We start from the raw sequence: 17740 nt of genomic DNA, 5'->3' as shown, positions 1-17740 counted from the left end.
CCCTCCCTCCCTCTTTCCTTCTCCCTCACCATCTCCCTCTTTCTCTCTCCCTCTCTCCCTCTCCCCCTCTCCCCTGCTGGCACACTCTTTCTCTAATAAGAAAAAGAATAATAAAACACTAAAAGATTAGGTTTCCATATGCAGTGTAAGGGTATTTGATTTGTAGACTCTCCTTCAGTTATCAGCCCTGATCAGGATAACGTAGCGGGCAGGTTGAATGTCTATGGTAAAGTAATGTAAGTGGATACTAAAAAATCGCTTCAAGGGGCAGGTTGTAGAACCCTGGCTCTAGTTTGTCCTGGTTAGCACTTTGACAGTGACTTGATTATCACATTGCCAGAGGACATGGAAGCTGCAGGGATGGTATGGGTGGAATAACGGGACGCAAATCCAGTGGGTTTAATCTTGTAAGATGATGTTTAAGAGCACACGTATTTACAGTTCTGTAATGAGATCCACCAAATAATCAGGCTCTAGAGTTTAGGTAGGAAAAAAAATGATGAGTTTAGTCAACTGTAAGTCATATGAGAGAGAACGTCTAAAAACCCATTGAGGGGCTCTTGGGTGGTTCATTTGGTTGGGCTCTTGATTTCGGCTTAGGTCATGATCTTGCTGCTCGTGAGTTCAAGCCCTGCATTGGGGTCTGTGCTGGCAGTGCGGAGCCTGCTTGAGATATGCCCTCTCTCTCTCTCCCCCTCCCCTGCTCACTCACTCTCTCAAAGTGAGTAAATAAACTTAAAAAAAAAACCTCATTGAGATTTCATGCTGCAGTAATAAAATTTCACTCAACAAACATCTAATGAAGGGCTACTATATGCAAAGAACATATATCCGTAAAGAGTACACATTTGGACGCTGTGATCTCAGGACTTGACTTTTAATAGAATCAATAGAAATGAAATGAATTTCACAGTTGAATGTTGCACTCCAACTGTGACAGGTGCCAGGAGGGAAAAGTACAGGGTGCCACACGTACACATAACAAGGGGACTTGAGCTCACATCAGGGTCTGGGGAGGCCTCCTTGAAGAGGTGACTTTCACTGAGAAAGATGACGGGAATTAACCAGGTAAAAAATCTTCCAGGTAGAGGAGGCAGCATTTATGAAGGTCTTCAGCCAAAAATGAGGCTGCAGACGGCAAAGACAAGACACGCCAGGACTGAGTCTCGAAGGAATTCGGTTCAACTGGAAAGTCCTGAGATAACTGGATGACTCCTACGAGATGGAATGTGGTCAATGCTGTGAAAGATCTCAGAATAAAGTTTTGCAGATCATAGGAGATCTTTCTGTTTGCCCGGGAATTAGGTAAAAATTCACCAAGATGAGCTTTCGTTTGGGTTTTTTTTATTTTCGAGAGAGCACGCACACATGTGAGCAAGGGAGAGTGAGTGGGGAGGGAGAGAGAACCTCAGGCAGGCTCCACGTTCAACGCAGAGCCCAACATGGGGCTCAGTCCCATGACTATGGGATCATGAGCTGATATCAAGAGTCAGATGCTCAACCAACTGAGCTACCCAGGTGCCCCTCGTTTAGGTCTTTAAAGAAAGATGTGGTTCTGGTGGGCAGGGTTAGGGTATCCTCCAGAGGCAAAGACCGGTTAGAGGAGGATAAGAAGAGTTAAACAGGGAGGAAGAGGCTCGGTATGGTGTGGGATCGAGGGAATTGAAGAGAAGTTTACAACGAGAGATGGGTCATCATTTGGGATGATTTGACAGTGTTCAGGTAGGATGAGAACTGAGCTCCATCCACCGTATTCACCCAACTGGAAATTACTGGTAAACTTAGCACGAGTGGACTGAGCTGTGAGTAAAAAGTGAGGAAATGGAGCCCACAGGTAGGGAGCGGCCCAGAACGGCTCGAAAACTCAACGCTGTAGGCTTCCAGTGACCGGATCCTTGTGATGTTCCTTTTTTTTTTAATTTTTGGAATGAAGCACAGAGCAATAGTCATGCAGTAGTCCTACAAAACTTAATTTCAGTTGGATGAATGAATATTTGGGGAAAGAAAGGTTAATTATACTAGAAATAGGACAAGACTTTGGGGAAAAAGACTTACTATCACACTTTGTCTCTAGCAAATTACTAACTTTGTGACCTTGGGCAAGTCATTTAACCACTTGGAGCCCTACTTTCCTTACTTATAAAATGAGGATAATGATAATTGATCTAATTTCCCTAAAGAGTTGGTGAGCATGCAAAAGTAAGAAACTTTCCATGAATGTGTGGGGTCCTTATCTAATAAAAGATACTTTAGTATTCGAAGGATTTGAAGCTATGCCATGGACTGAGGAGGTGGTCAGATCATTGCCTCCTCTTCCTGGACTACATTTCCCAGGGACCCTTGCGCTGGAATAGCCCTGTGTTTGTGTGTGAGCAGTGACGTGTGACCAGAGGGGTTATGTGTCGCTTCCGGGACCGGGTCATTGAAGCCTCCCCAAAGGACCCCTACATGCTCCTGCTGCTTTTAATGGTTTCCTGCAGATGGGTGATGGGGTAAGAACTTGTAAGTTCCTACTACCAACTTGGAAGACAATTTGGTGTTTGTGTCAAAATTTGAACATTCTCCTATCCCACAGTCCTGCTATTGTAGTCCCAGGTATATTAGCTCTAGAGAAAGTTGGAAATGTGCTCTTACGAGACATTTTTTTTTAATGTTTATTTATTTTTGAGAGAAACAGAGTGTGAGCAGGGGCGAGGCAGAGAGAGAGGGAGACACAGAATCTGAAGCAGGCTCCAGGCTCTGAGCTGTCAGCACAGAACGTGACGCGGGGCTCCAACACACGGACCGTGAAGTCATGACCTGAGCCGAAGTCGGACACTTAGCCAACCAAGCGACCCAGGTGCCCCTCTTAGGAGACATTTTTGAGTGGGTTTGTTTGTAATAACCCAAACTGATGGCAATCCCAATGTCTTTCAATAGGAAATCCAATGTCCATGCATAGAAGAATGGAGAAAGCAATTGAAATTCACAAAGATTAATTAACACTATGGGAACAAATCACTATACATGACATGACGTGAATGGAAGTAAGAAGTATAATGATAGGTGAAAAACACAAGTCACAAAGGAAAACATGTGGCAAAATTATGAAAGACTGAATAAGATAAAACAACGGGGCCAAGAAATACACTTTTTAACACTGTATCCATCAGTGACTTTTTCAAAAGGAGGAAGGGAATTGTATAAATAATGCCAAAAAAAAAATACTGCACACAACCACCATGAAACTCGGTGACTGAAAGAAAGAAACACGTGGGGCACCTGGGTGGCTCAGTTGGTTAAGCGTCTGACTTTGGCTTACGTCATGATCTCACGGGTTGTGAGTTTGAGCCCCGCGTTGGGCTCTATGCTGGCAGCTCAGAGCCTGGAGCCTGCTTCGGGTTCTGTGTCTCCCTGTCTCTCTGCCCCTTTGCCACTCGTTCGCTCACTCACTCGCTCTCTCTCTCTCAAAAATAAATTAAAAACATTTTTTTAAATAAAGAATCATGTAATATGTATATAGCTCACTGTCAGCTGTGTTCATCTGACCTTGCCACTGCTCGGTTGACCTGACCTGGGCTCCCTCGTACTTCCATGGGGGCTACAGGTTTGCTGGGTGGTTCTGGTAATCTTGGCTGACACATGTTCTTGGCTCGGCTGTTGGCTGATCTAGGATGGCCATGACCTAGGGCGACAGAGCTCTGCTTTGTGTGTCTGTCGCCATCCAGCTGGCTAGTCTGGTCCTGTTCTCATGATGGGGCCCCGAGGGAAGGAATCAGTGAGAGCGATCCTGCAAAGGGCCAACAGGAATGTGTGTGTACTTTCCAAAGCTCTACTTCTGTTTCCTTTGCTTATATCCTATTGGCAAATGCCAGGCACATTGCCAAGCGTAGCCTTAGAGCGGGAAGGGATGACGTTCTAGGATAGAGGCCATAGGAGGACATTAATGAGGGCTGTGGATGCAATCAGCCTGGCAGAAGTGATGACCCCTGTCAGGACGGCAAGGGGCAGAAAGGAGAGGAAATGCAGCTGCCAGCTGATTGGTGATGTTCTAATACCTACGTGAGGCAGTGGTTTTTTACTTTTCACTTTGTAATTGTGCCTTATCACAGGCACGCATATATTATGTTTATCCTTTTTAAAAAAAAATTTAGGGGCGCCTGGGTGGCTCAGTCGGTTAAGCGGCCGACTTCAGCTCAGGTCACGATCTCGCAGTCCGTGAGTTCGAGCCCCACGTCAGGCTCTGGGCTGATGGCTCAGAGCCTGGAGCCTGCTTCCGATTCTGTGTCTCCCTCTCTCTCTCTGCCCCTCCCCCGTTCATGCTCTGTCTCTCTCTGTCTCAAAAATAAATAAAACGTTAAAAAAAAATTTTTTAAATAAATAAATAAAAATTTAATGTTTTCATTTTTGAGAGAGAGAGCATGCAGGAGCAGGAGAAGGGCAGAGAGAGAGGGAGACAGAGAATCCAAAGCAGGCTCCAGGCTCTGAGCTGTCAGCACGGAGCCTGATGCGGGGCTTGAGCTCATGAACCGAACGGAGACATCATGACCTGAGCAGAGGTTGGACGCTTAACCAACTGAGCCCCCAGGGCACCCCTATGTTTATTCCTTTGTAACCACCAAGTGCTAGACTTTTGAATATTCAAGGGAAAAGCTTTTGGGGAACTCCAGTGGCAGATGAGGCCTCTAGGCCTCTGGATTCTGTTTCTGCAAAATGGGATATTAATTGTGGCTTTTAACAGAAGATTGTGACTTTGACAAAGAAAGCACACATCAAATGAAATTGAAGGACAAGCTTTGCCAAACTGGTGAGAAGAATTCTTTTTTTTTTTCTTTTTTTCTAGAGACCTCAGATCACATTTCGGCATTGTAGAAAATTCATTCATTCTGCTCTGTTCTGCTCTCTTTTATGCTGTTTGTTTTATTCCTGGAACAAAGATCCCACAGCTTGTCTTCGAAAGACTTCCATGTGAGTGTGTGAAAGAGGGTAGGATTTGGAACATGCTAGAGTTCAGATAAAACTCCTGATTTTTTTTTTTTTTTTTTTCAAAGCGCTTCTCAATTGGACGCAGATCTCAGACCTCCAGGGTTTGATTCATTCATCTCGAGCTGGAACTCTGTTTTTTCACCCCGGTCCAGAAGACTGGGAGATTCACTTTAAAAAGATGCTGCCGCTGCTTTTTTCCACATCACAAAAGAATTAATGTTTGCGCAGCCCTTTGAAGATGTGGTGTCACGCATGTGCTATTATTAATAATAAACTACAGATCTGCTTCACACCATCTGAAAAACAGGGCTGTGCCACCATGAAAGGGCTCTTATTTCAGCCCGTTCTCCATTGTGCTTCGCCCGGGTCCCGCTCTGCTTCCGTCTGGGGCTGCTTCCAGAACATGGGTCAAGAAAGACAGCAGCTGGAGGGAAACAAAACAACCTCTACCACCCAACACATTAAAAAAAACAAGTAAAGTAAAAGAGGCTTGTTTTTTAAGTTTATTTATGTCGAGAGAGAGTGAGCAGGGGAAGGGAGAGAGAGAAGGAGAGAGAAAGAGAATCCCAAGCAGGGTCCTCACTGTCAACACAGAGCCCGATGTGGGGCTCGAACTCACAGACCGCAAGATCCTGACCTGAGCCGAAACCAAGCGTCAGACAGTTAACCGACAGAGCCACCCAGGTGCCCCTAAAAGAGGCTTTTATAACCATTAGAGGTCAGTGCCACCTGCTACGAGCCTTTTGGCCGGAACATGGGTTTGGGACACAGTACCTGCTGAAGATGGGGACAAACGGAGCGTGTCTGATTCTGAGCGCATTCTGGGGGAGGACAAACATTCTCAGGGCTCGCCAGCCTGCACAGCCAGGAAAGAAGGCACTGATCACAGCCTGCTGTCTGTCTCTCCTTTTCTGGGAGTTGTTCTTTCCCCTCTTCCTCCGGTAGCTTTGTGCAATCTACAAGCTACCTTTCCATGGTGGAGTTTGGGGAGATGGGTGTAAAATGAGGCCACTGTAAAAACCATCGCAGTAAAGCCTTGAGGACAGGTTTCACTTGGAGAGGCGAGAACACACACACAGGGCTGAAATGCGAAGGGTGGTTTCCGTGGGCTCCACGGACCGCGGGGACACCCACTGACCGGCCTGAGGAGGGAGAGGCACGTTTGAGAGCCGGGTCTGTTCTGTTTTTGAAAAAAACAAAAACAAAAAAAACTTTACACCTGTCTTTGGTGGCGATTTTCAACTCACCCTGTCAGTTTCAGCCTCCCGTTGGCCCGGCTTCTTTTGGGAGCTGCGTATTCAAAATGGACTTCTGCCTCGTTTCTGAATTACAGCGGCTGGCAGACGGGGAAAGGATGGATCTCTGGCTCCATTTCGGGCCCCAACGCTGAAGGTGTAATATATGAACAATGGAGCTGGGGAGAGAGAGACGGAGCAAGCAAAAAGAGGCAAAAATACAAAACTCAAGGAAATCAAGATCACGCTGTGCAAAATTGTTACAGCTGTTTCTGTTTTTATTGGCTGTTTCTTTTGGCTTCGCTTTTTCAGCAACTGCCGTTCAGATGGGCAGGAAGGCATACGGCGTGGCCCAGCTCCGCGCGCTGGGAGGACCGTGGATGGAGCAGGGAAGGAGGGGAGGGGCAGGCACTGGGGGAGGAGGTTCTGAATTTCTTACAACACTTGGAAGAGCTACACATCAAAGCATTTTTTTTTTTTTTTTTTTTGGTAGTTTGGTGGAAGCCTTAGCAATAGAATTCAGATGCACTTAATGGAAGGCTCTTAAAAGCATCCCATCTCCCTGGCTGGATCAGATTAGCGGGCCGTTTAAGGCATTGCACCAGCCCTGGAAATGACGTTCCGATATCTCGGAGGAAATAAAGTGTCAGGACACATCCTTTTTTCCCTCTCTCTCCCCGACTGTGATTCACCTAGACCATTGCACAGGGCTGTGAACATATGGAGAGTGCACATTTTCCCTGGGGAGCTCTCTTTCTCCCGGTTACAAATGGAATGAGCTGTATGCCTGCTCACTGACCCTAGGAGAATATTGGCAGCTGGGATACAGCGCCCCAAGGCTTGGCGGAAAATGCACACCCACCTTGATTACCCTGCATAGCAGCTGGAAGGTGAGCCAGGAAAAAAAGCATGTGGAAAAGCCCACAATTACTCTCTCACTTTGTTAAAACTTCCTATCGAATCGGTGATTTAACTGACATTTTTAAGGTTTATAAAATTGCTTAAACTGGAGTTCTTGGATTTGATACTGTTCTTAACCACCCCTGTCCCCCCACCCCCACTCCAGACACAACCACTCTTAACCAAATTCATTCTGCAAACCGTAAGGAAGGATTATTCTAAAAGCAAACACTGAGTCCCTAAATGAAGGCATGTGGGCAGTAGAACAGGGAGATCAGGAATATAGCAAGGGGGAAAGCGTTTACTTCCGTTTGGCTTGTAGTGAGAGCAAAAGGGAAAGTTTAATGAAAAGGCGATTAATGAAAAATACCTAGAGCTGGTGATACGTTGTTACACGCTCTCGTGTTAAAAAAACGTCCAATCCAGTGAGCCCCACTGTAGAATGAAGGGCAGATCCCAAGCCCAGGGCCCACACATTGTTTCTGCTTTGAACTTACTTGACTTTTCTGGACTGGACCTCCGACTTGACCGCAGAAGGGCAAATCGTTACCTTTATGCCTCGGTGTGCTCATCCAACAATGGAAGCTGCACTGGGGAGATGGGTTGACGGAAGGTTGCAAAGCCCTTTGAGGCTCTAAAACCCCAGGTGATTGTGAACAACAAATCTAATGTGATTAGATGTGCCTTGGTTTCTTGGTTGTGTCTTAGTCATTTTTTTTTTTTCATGTTTACTTCTGAGAGAGAGAGAGCACAAGCCAGGGAGGGGCAGAGGGCGAGGGAGACACAGAATCCGAAGCAGGCTCCAGGCTCCGAGCTGTCAGCACAGAGCGTGACGTGGGGCTCAGACCTGTGAACCATGAGATCATGACCTGAGCTGAAGTCAGAGGCTCAACTCAGCTGACTGAGCCACTCAGGCGCCCCTACAATGATATATTTTGAGATGTGCCATGCTTCTTTTGCATTTTCTTTTTCTTTTTTTTTTTTTTTAACGTTTATTTATTTTTGGGACAGAGAGAGACAGAGCATGAACGGGGGAGGGGCAGAGAGAGAGGGAGACACAGAATCGGAAACAGGCTCCAGGCTCTGAGCCATCAGCCCAGAGCCCGACGCGGGGCTCGAACTCACGGACCGCGAGATCGTGACCTGAGTTGAAGTTGGACGCTCAACCGACTGAGCCACCCAGGAGCCCCTTCTTTTGCATTTTCTAATTTCATCTCTTCCTGCTTTGTTCGTATGTGTTAATCGTGGCTAACAGCACATCATTATTGCCAGATATTAAATTTGTTTAAAAGTTTTCAGTTCTGGGAGAATGTGGTCCAGGTAGAGTGAGGCAGGCTGTTTTTATGAAAGCGGGCTCACTAACCTCCTTGAACAGGAAATGGAGTGATTTCCCAAATTAGAGATGTCTAGGGAGGGCTCTTCTCCTCTTACAAAGAAGGAAACTGTTCCTTGTGAAGGAACAGTAGTAAAAAAAAATAACAGATTTTGTTATTTGTCGCTAATACTTAAAAGGATATGGTAAGTTTGTTTGCACCTCAGCTCTTAGTGTAAGGGTGGGTGAAATTCTTTTGCCCTGGGCTTTGGCCACAAAATGCCATTGGTTGATGGGGCTTGACCATACATTCCCTCCTGAGAACCTTGTGAAATTTAGATGTAAGACTTTGAAACGGAAGCACTGAATGTTCTTGTTTGCTCTCCGTGTTCAGCCTTGAACTTTTATCTGTAGCCCTAGGAAACTCTGCAAAGGTCAATCTTGTGAACATGGACATTGGTTATACTTTTCGGGGTCATTATGAACAGCCTCACTTGAAAAAACAGATCTGTTTTCTTGATTCACTTTTCTGTGCTTTAGAATGAAAGTTATTATACTTCACAATGTTAAAAAAAAAAAAAAAGGCATCTGGGGAGCCTGGGTGGCTCAGTCAGTTAAGCATCCAACTTCGGCTCAGGTCATGATCTCTTGGTTCATGAGTTTGGGCTCTGTGCTGACAGCTCAGAGCCTGAAACCTGCTTCGGATTCTGTGTCCGCCCCCCTCCCCGCCCCCCCCCACTCATGCTCTGTCTCTCAAAAATGAATAAACGTTAATTTTTTTTTTTTAAAAGCATCTGTTACATGTTACTCCAAATTTGAGATACCATTAGTCAGGAGCATCTTTTACAAATGAGGAGTCGATTTTTTGCATTTTGAGGTTCAGCCGGGCACTCCCATTATTCGGCTATACACTGAACCTCACTTGCAAAAACATGTTTCTGCCATTATCCTTACAGAAGGCTGTGTGTTCACACACATGCACAATTATGAGGCTGAACATCCCTTCTTCTTTGGGTTGCTCTTTGATCTTTTATTGTTTTGCTGCTGTGTCCATATGGAAATGTTACCAACCAGCGGGCAATTCCTTTTCCATTATGATTCCTCGTCCAGAGTCTTCCCCCCTGTTGTTTCTTATTTGTGTTGGGCTCCAGATTGATGCCAATATTTCAAAGGAGTACACCTCCTCGGGTTCAAAAGCTCAATTTGCTTTAAGCAGCCATCAAAGCTTACACTTAGATTTAAGTACTTGTTTATAGCCAGGTTTTTCTGACATGCAGTGACAATGTGGGCATCTCCCAAGAAACAGTTTTCTTGTGATACGGGGCGGGGGGAGACCTTTGGGATTGGGTAGGGAGGTCATCAGCCCTGTCAGCAAGAAGCCTGTTTTCAGTTGGTGTTCCCTCTGCTGATGTCCATTTTGGTCCTTACCAATTGGAAGTATATATAAGACCCGCAGGGGCATGACCTCATCCAAAGAAGATTGATTGAAAATTTTCAAACCCTAAAAAAGCTCAGTTTGTGGATGGTAGGTTTATGTTCATTCGTAAAATTTCTTCCTGTCCAGAGTACCCAGTAATGCTTGTCCTGGAAACCCCCCACTTTTTTATACCGGAAAAATACCAAAGATGTGAGAGCATAGAGGTATGTGTTTACTAAGGGAACTTTTTTTTAATAGCCTTCTGAATCTCCTCCTTAGAAGAGATTAAATAAAGCCGGTGCCTTTCCACTTCCCAAGTCTATCTCACACATCAAACAAATGAAAATCCTTCCAAAACTCCTTTCCCTTCATGCCCACACTCAAATATGCTGTTTTATGTGGGTTGACCAAAGTCTTTTTCTGATTTTCCTCCCCATCTGTTCTTTGAATAAACATGCATCCTAAAGGAGGACTTACAGGATCAAATTTGATTCCTGTATTTGGAAATGTTTTCAAAAGACCATGCCGCACTTGGCTATTCGGTCAAATTAGGTTCCGTTTGCCTCTAATAGCATTTAATTACCTCCCACACGCTTCTCACACTCTTTCACTTCTTGGTCTGCATGACTTAGCTCTTCTGATGTCCGACAAAGTGTACCGGCTATATTGGCCGTCTGGAATTGTGGAAACCAAAATAACCAGAGACACAACCGGTTAGTTTTTAACTTTTCAGGTTGTTTTGTTGCCAAAGACACGGCACCTCAATTTCTTGCTTTTACAAGTGGATTGCTATCCTCATGGTGATGAGGGAGCGTGGGGCAAGCTGAGGACAGAATACAGGCTGGCACCCCGTCCCCTCCCCCAGGTGGAGTATATGTGACAGTCCCCGGAGACGCCTGGCTTCCCAAGAACAAAGGAAAGGGGTGTAAGTGCTGGCCATGGTGATGGGGGAAACTAAGGCAGATGAAAAATTAAATTCCCTTACTGCCTTTAGCCCATTGACAAGTCCTTGAAACAGGCAGTGACCTCCCTCTAGGAGCTCAGCTGCCTCCATGATGACACTTTCCTGGATGCAAAAGAGAACTTTAGATTAACATTGAACCTCGAGGATCCTGTAAGCGTACTTCCTTTATCTCAACTGCAGCGAGATATACGCTGGCAATCATACTCGAAGCTTATGGCCCCCCAGTATGCATCTGAAAGGTCTCATGACTGAGATTTTGTTAAACTGTAGTGAGTGGCATTTCCCTAGTAACAGCTAGCCCCTCAAGGTCCTGGAAACCTTGCTTCCAAAATACCTTAGAGACTCAGTCTATCCCTCACCCCCTCCCAATCTGAGGGTATATAATGAGTTACCCGTCACAACCCCATACAGCTCTTCCTGCCCACGGGTCCTGTCTCCGTGCTTTAATAAAATCCCCTTTTTGCACCAAAGACGTCTTCAAGAATTCTTTTCTTGGCCCTCGGCCCTGGACCAGCCTAATATCACCCTAAAACTTCATCAATATGATTTAAAAACTCACTTGAATGGAAAACAATGTGCACTAATAAATCTCCGAGAGACGTTCAACCCAAAGTATGAAGCATCGAGGACAAGTTATCTTACAGTTATCCTCAAGGAGGGATTCGGTTATCCTGATTAATTTTTCTTTTTCTTTTTCCAGATTAGAAAGGAGAGGAGGGTGGAGTGAAGGCCTTGTGTGGAATGTCATGTTCAGTTGTCATTATTTCCGGTTTACAACCTCTGCATAGGCTGAGATTATGTCTGTTAATCGGAGTTCAATTTTAGTGGCATCACATACAAAGATTAGTTATCTTCAGTATCCTAATTCAGTTTATTTTTATTTATTTTTTAATCTCTGCTCTTGAGAGAGAGAGAGAGACAGTGTGTGAGCCAGGGCAGGGAACAGAGGGAGAGGGAGATGCAGAATCCAAAGCAGGCTCCAGGCTCTGAGCTGTCAGCACAGAGCCGGACGCGGGGCTCGAACTCACAGACAGAAAGATCATGACCTGAGCCAAAGTCGGATGCTCAACTGACTGAGCCACCCAGGCCCCCCTCCTAATTCAGTTTAAACCTGGAGTTGGCAAACTTTTTTTTTTTTCTTTTGAAGGGCCAGATAGTGAATGATTTAGGTTTCGATGTGCACTTTGATCAAAATCACATATATTAGGTAGGGACATAGAGGATAAAAAAGGAAACGCTTGCCCCTCTGTGGTCCTGTTCACTGTTTACATTGAGGCATTCCTGCCTTCAGCTGGAGACGTTCTCTGGCTCCGGTGGGTCGGGCCTGGTGGGCAGGCAGGAGTGTGTGGTGCCCCGGGGATGGGGATGGGGGGGTGGGTGGCCCCCGGTCCCAGGGCAGGCACTGCAGGTGGGAGAAATTGGGACTGTGGCTTGCAGCGTTAGTGCACGGAGTAGTGACTGAGGGCCGTACACAAAGAGGCTTTGGTCTGGATGTGGTCTCCTGGCTGGAGTTGGCCAAACTCCCGATGACACAAACACCTAGATGCCGATGACTCCAAACTGGTATTTCCGGTGTGAGTTGTACCTGTTGTACATTTCCCCTTAGCTCCTTGGTAGGCCCTTTAAAGAAAAGATGTCCCAAACTCATTATATTACCTTCTTCCCTCCACGCCCTATTTCTGCAAATGGCACCACCGTGCTCACCCAGCTGCCCGAGTCAGAAACTCTGTGTCCATTTCTGACTCCTCCTTTCCTTCATGCTTTTGCCTACAGTGACTGGGCTAGAAGCAACGGAAAGGCCAGAACAGATCTAGCTCATGTTAATATTTATAACTTCCTCTAGAGGGCCTGACACACAGTAGGCTTCTAACACTCGGTTGTCGAATCAATCTACCCAACACCAAACATAAATGATCCTTCCTGATCATCTCATTCCTCTGTCAACATTTATCCATGGCTTTCTGTTGAATAAAGAATAAGCATAAAATGTTTGCAGACCATGCAAAAACTTTTCCTGTTTGGACTGTGCCTCCGCTAAGGACTGATGATACAGAATTATGTCACAGGCACTAGTATCTCTCGTACTTGATGTCTTCAGGGGGTGCTGTTCCCTCCGCCCGGAGTGCTTCTCCACTGGATTTATATGTCCTTCCAACCTGAGTCTGTTATCTGCAGGAAGAACCCCCAGGTACCTTCCCATTCCTCAGGTGTTTGTTCTCATAGAACCAGTCAGGGCTCCCCCCAACTCTACCACAAGACTTCGTCGGTGCTGAGATTACTTGGTAAATGCATTCGCCCTGACTGGATTATACGTAGCATCAAGGCAAGACTTTGTCTGTCTTTTTCTGTATCTTAGTTTGGCACTTGAAACATGGCTAAAATGACACCTAAGTGTATTTGAGAAACCTCAGAACGCCTTTTGCATCCATGTAGACTCAAGAGGGGTCTTTCTAGAGTCCACTGGGCCTCTCTCAAACCTTCTGTTTGCAGCCAGAGAGAGCAGGTTACAATTAGTCTGTGCTAGGGATTGCTTTGTGTCGTGAAAGGCACTGGGGCTCCGATTGGAAAGGATTTTGGTGGGGGGAGGGTAGGAGGAAAGTGCTTTGAAGCCCCAAGCATGGTCTTTGGTCTAGAAATCCCCCTGGGTCTGGCTTTGTTGCACACAAGGCAAGGCAATTGCATTTACAAGTTACTTAGACACAAAGAGGCTGAGACTGACTGGGGCAGCCAATCGGAGCCAGCACCAAAGTGTACATTTTGTCCTACAGTCACAACAGCAGTGCTCATACGATATCAGAGATGGCAATGAGAATCTTGAGTTATTTCTTTTTTTTTTTGAGTTATTTCTTTATATGCATAAAAGAAAGACAGTCCATAATGATCATCGTAATCAGTGATTGTAATACCCTCTATGTGCATGTCAATATTAAACAGCAAGAAGGACGCCTGGCTGACTCAGTCGATAGAGTGTGCGTCTCTTGATCTCAAGGTCGTGAGTTTGAGCCCCTTGTTGGGTATGGAGCCTACTTAAAATAAAACTTAAAAAAATTATATGACAAGAAATCAAGCAATATATTACTTAGTGTCTCTTTTTCCTTTCTGAACTCTAGGTAGGTGGAGAATTACAAATAGAAAAAGTGTAAGAGATAATTATATCATTGCAATAATTTAGAAAATCTGAAACAAAGCCTGGTGGCAGTGGCCTTAGGGGGAATGTAATACCAACTAAGTTATTTGAATATAAGCATGATGTTGTTTAATGCATCCATCATGTAATTAGGCATCATTAAGAATCTTTCTAACATACAGTGATAATTGAGATAATAATGAAGGAAAAGAGATAGTAAAGATTATAGACATTTGGAAGAAAGTTGCTCTTTTGAATTTAATAAGGAATATAATAAAGTACCTGAGGGCATTGCAAGAGTCCAACAGGGGGTTGAGCTTCAGGGATTTGTGAATTTTTTTTTTTTTTTACGAATACAGTACTGTAAATGTATTTTGTCTCATGATTTGCTTAATAATTTTTCTTTTTCTCAAGCTTACTTTATTGTAAGAATGCAGTCTGTAATACATACGCAAAGTATGTATTAATCAACTTTATGTTATCAGCAAGGCTTCTGGCCAACAGCAAGCTATTCAGTTATGGGAGAGTCAAAACTGATATGTGGTTTTTTGACTGCGTGGGTTAGCACCCCAACCTCTGTGTTGTTCAAGGATCAACGGTACTCAGACTCTCCAGTTATATCCTTTCATTAACCACAAACGCCTGGCAGTTAGATGAATTTGGGTTATTATCAGAAAGGGAGGAAAAAGTATAAAATTGGGTGCAGAGAGAATGCCTGCTCTATGCCCTTTGCCCCTACTTTTCTTTCACCCCAGTAAAAGGACAAAAAATATTCCAAAAGTTCCACTTCCAAGTTACTTAGAAAGGGGGCCTTTTAGTAACCAAAAACTCCTCCAAAAGGATACAATTAATTTACAAAGCAAGACAACTTCCTAAGCTTTCCTATCTTTCTGTTTCATGATAAAGAAAATAAGACATCATGGTTTGATCCATAATTAATCACATGAGAATGGAATTTATTTTTGTCCTGAAAATGTTGATTTTGGGGGAAAGGAGAAGGTAGGGCTTTTTTCCCCCCCTTTTTTCTCCCTGTCTCTCTCTCTCTCTCTCTCTTTTCTCTTTCTTGCTTTCCCTCTCTCTCCCTGTTTCTCTCTCTCTCTCTCTTTCTTTCTAACATTAAGGAAGAAACTAGCAGAAATAAATGAATCATAAAATTGTGGACAAATCAGACCACTGGAATTAATGAGATTTCTCCAAGTAGAACTTTCTCTGAGGCCAGGTTTAGGCTCTGGGAAAAAAAAAAATATGTGCGCTTGTAGGGCTTTAAAGATGAAAACTGTTTCCTCTGCACGGTAATGCAGAAAAGGATTTACCCCACCAAATTTCCCCAGAGTCCTCACTAATAAGATAAAGTCAGCTGAAAATCACTTTGCTCAGCATAGACTGTGACTTCTGAAAGGCTCATTGAAATTAATCAGTACATTTCTGTCTTACGCCGTCTTTATGTTTCACATCTAAGAATGTTCCTTAGGACCGAGTGAGGAAGAGGCAGTTCCCTCATAGTCTTTGGCAGGTGTCATTTACTTGCAAGGTGGGCTAACAGAGGCGGAGAGCAGCTCATCTTGAAGGTTCTGTGTGTCGCTAGAGCTGACGTATGTGATGAGTGGGCAGACGAGCCTCTGTGATCTACTTTCTTCATTCTGCATCATTCCTCTCTGGAGTATTTCACAGGGACGTCCAAGCCAGCGTGGAAGAATGAAGGACCGCACCACCAGGCAGAAATTAAAGGGAGCAACCAGGAGAAATGTATCTTGTGTTGGAAGCTACGCAAAACGCCAGGAAGGTGTGTACTTCTTTGGGGAGCCCCGAGTGGATGCTTTCGAGGCCTGATGTTTTCGTGGCTCGCTTTGAGACACCGTCGCAAATGACCTTGTTCTCTTCGTTCAGGCATGTCTGCTTTTCTCATCTATCAGAATGTCCTCTTTCAGAGGGCTGGGACTGTCCCTGGATTTCTTCAGCCTTGCTGTAGAACCTTGTTGAATGATATGAAAAAGGAGATACTCGATAGCATTTGGGCAATTGGGTTGTACGGTAAATGACTTAAAAGATGCATAAAGTCTTGCTCTAGAGCAAGACAGTCCTAAACCCTTCTTTCACTTTTGACATTTAAATAAAATACTTAAGATCACTTCGCATGTTTACATGTAAGTTTTCCTTTATTTAATCACCATATGTAAACAATTTATTTCCTGGTATCTGTAGTTTCTAACTCTTTCCTCCTCTCAACTGAATTAATAAATTGTAATGAGGTTGTATGTCTCTCTCTGTCCAGAAAAATTTATTCAATTCTAAATCTGTGGCCTCACTTGCTAATTCCTAACCTTTTGCTATTTGTGTGTGTGTGTGTGTGTGTGTGTGTGTGTGTGTGTCTGTGTGTGTGTCTGTGTGTGTAGTCTGGATCTACTTCTTCAGGATAATGTGGCAGAGACGATGCCATGTGTTCACCAAATTTCATTTTTATTTTCCTCTTCCTTGGACACACAGCAGATCACATTTCCCAGTCTTTCCTGTGTTAGGTGGAGGCAGACCATGGATGCTGGTCAATGAAATGTGAAAAGGAGGAGGAGCACATGCCAATCCCAGGCTGAGACCGTGAAAAGCCCTCGGGACTCTTTGGGCACTTTCTTCCCCTGCCATGGGGAATGTGAAGGCCTCGTGTTGAGACAGAAGAGCCTCCAGATCAAAGCCACTTGGATCACCGTGTGGCTGCACGGAGGACACCTGCCATGGAGGATGGCCTGGGCCCACGGCCAGACTATGCATGTGTTAGGTTAAACTACGTAAGACTGCATGGCTGTTGTTTACACAGCGCGAGCCAGCCTGCTCTGGCTGATACTGGAAGGATGCCGTAGGAGTGCTTTCTAGTCCCCTGGGAACACCTTGTGTTTTATCATTTGTGATAACGTGGGTAGTAAACACCAGTCTTGAGCTGGGGAATCCTAGATTTTTTTGGACGGTAAGCTCTTAAATTATTATTAGTGTGCAAGTGACATCCAACTGAAGGATAAAATAGCGAGAGTAAGGTGCATATTGCGGAGAAAAGGCCACAGTGGAAAAAACAACTCTGTTGAAGTTGAATCCCAGTCCGCCACCCTTATCTCTATTCTTTTGAGTTTTATAATCTGCTTTTCAAGTCAGTTACCTCATAATTAAAATAAGGATCACACTCTCTGCTTTATAGAATTGTTGGGCGGACGTACTGGCATAGGTCACTAATGTGACCTTGAGAGAGATACTTGAACTTTGTGAGCGTGAAATTCTTTATGTTTAAAAGTAAAGCAATACCCGCCTTGGGGGCTGTGGTGAGGACGCATGAGAATGTGTGCGTTCCGTGGTTTCTGGCACATGCTGTTTGCTCAATAAGGTTGATTGCCACCGTGAGTTGATAAGCAAACGTGTTGGGATTTACTCTCCACAGTAGCATCTCCAAGCACGGGGGCTTATACCTTGATTAAGGGCATGAAGAGTTTTCCGTACCTCGGGCTCCACGTAGAGCTGAACGGTCTCATTTTGCTGTTTCGTTATTAGCATGGAGTACAAATAAATAAATGCCACTTTCCTTTCTTGTGCGTGAGCCCTATCGTTCAGTGTTTTTTTTTTTAATTTTTTTTCTTAACGTTTTATTTAGTTTTGAGACAGAGAGAGACAGAGCATGAACAGGGGAGGGGCAGAGAGAGAGGGAGACACAGAATCGGAAGCAGGCTCCAGGCTCTGAGCTGTCAGCCCAGAGCCCGACGCGGGGCTCGAACTCACGGACCGCGAGATCGTGACCTGAGCCGAAGTCAGCCGCTTAACCGACTGAGCCACCCAGGCGCCCCCG

General features: G+C 44.9%; 1 long non-coding RNA gene across 2 annotated transcripts in view; it reads left to right on the top strand.

The window, feature by feature from the left end:
• The window catches only part of LOC102970952, a 154281-nt gene extending 136794 nt beyond the window's left edge, over positions 1-17487 (top strand). Inside the window, exons 7-8 of one of the 2 annotated variants that reach the window (XR_006217469.1) lie at positions 15582-15703; positions 16437-17487. This is a non-coding gene — a long non-coding RNA (uncharacterized LOC102970952). Of the gene's footprint in view, positions 1-15581; positions 16085-16436 lie in introns of those variants that run through there. The other variant, XR_001511141.2, reaches the window with a different exon arrangement.
• The last annotated feature ends 253 nt before the right edge of the window (positions 17488-17740 follow it).

The sequence above is a fragment of the Panthera tigris genome, chromosome B2, assembly GCF_018350195.1.
Source record: "Panthera tigris isolate Pti1 chromosome B2, P.tigris_Pti1_mat1.1, whole genome shotgun sequence".
Lineage (NCBI taxonomy): Eukaryota > Metazoa > Chordata > Mammalia > Carnivora > Felidae > Panthera > Panthera tigris.
The sequence above is the reverse complement of the archived record's forward strand: the minus strand, read 5'-3'. Positions and strand labels throughout refer to the sequence as shown.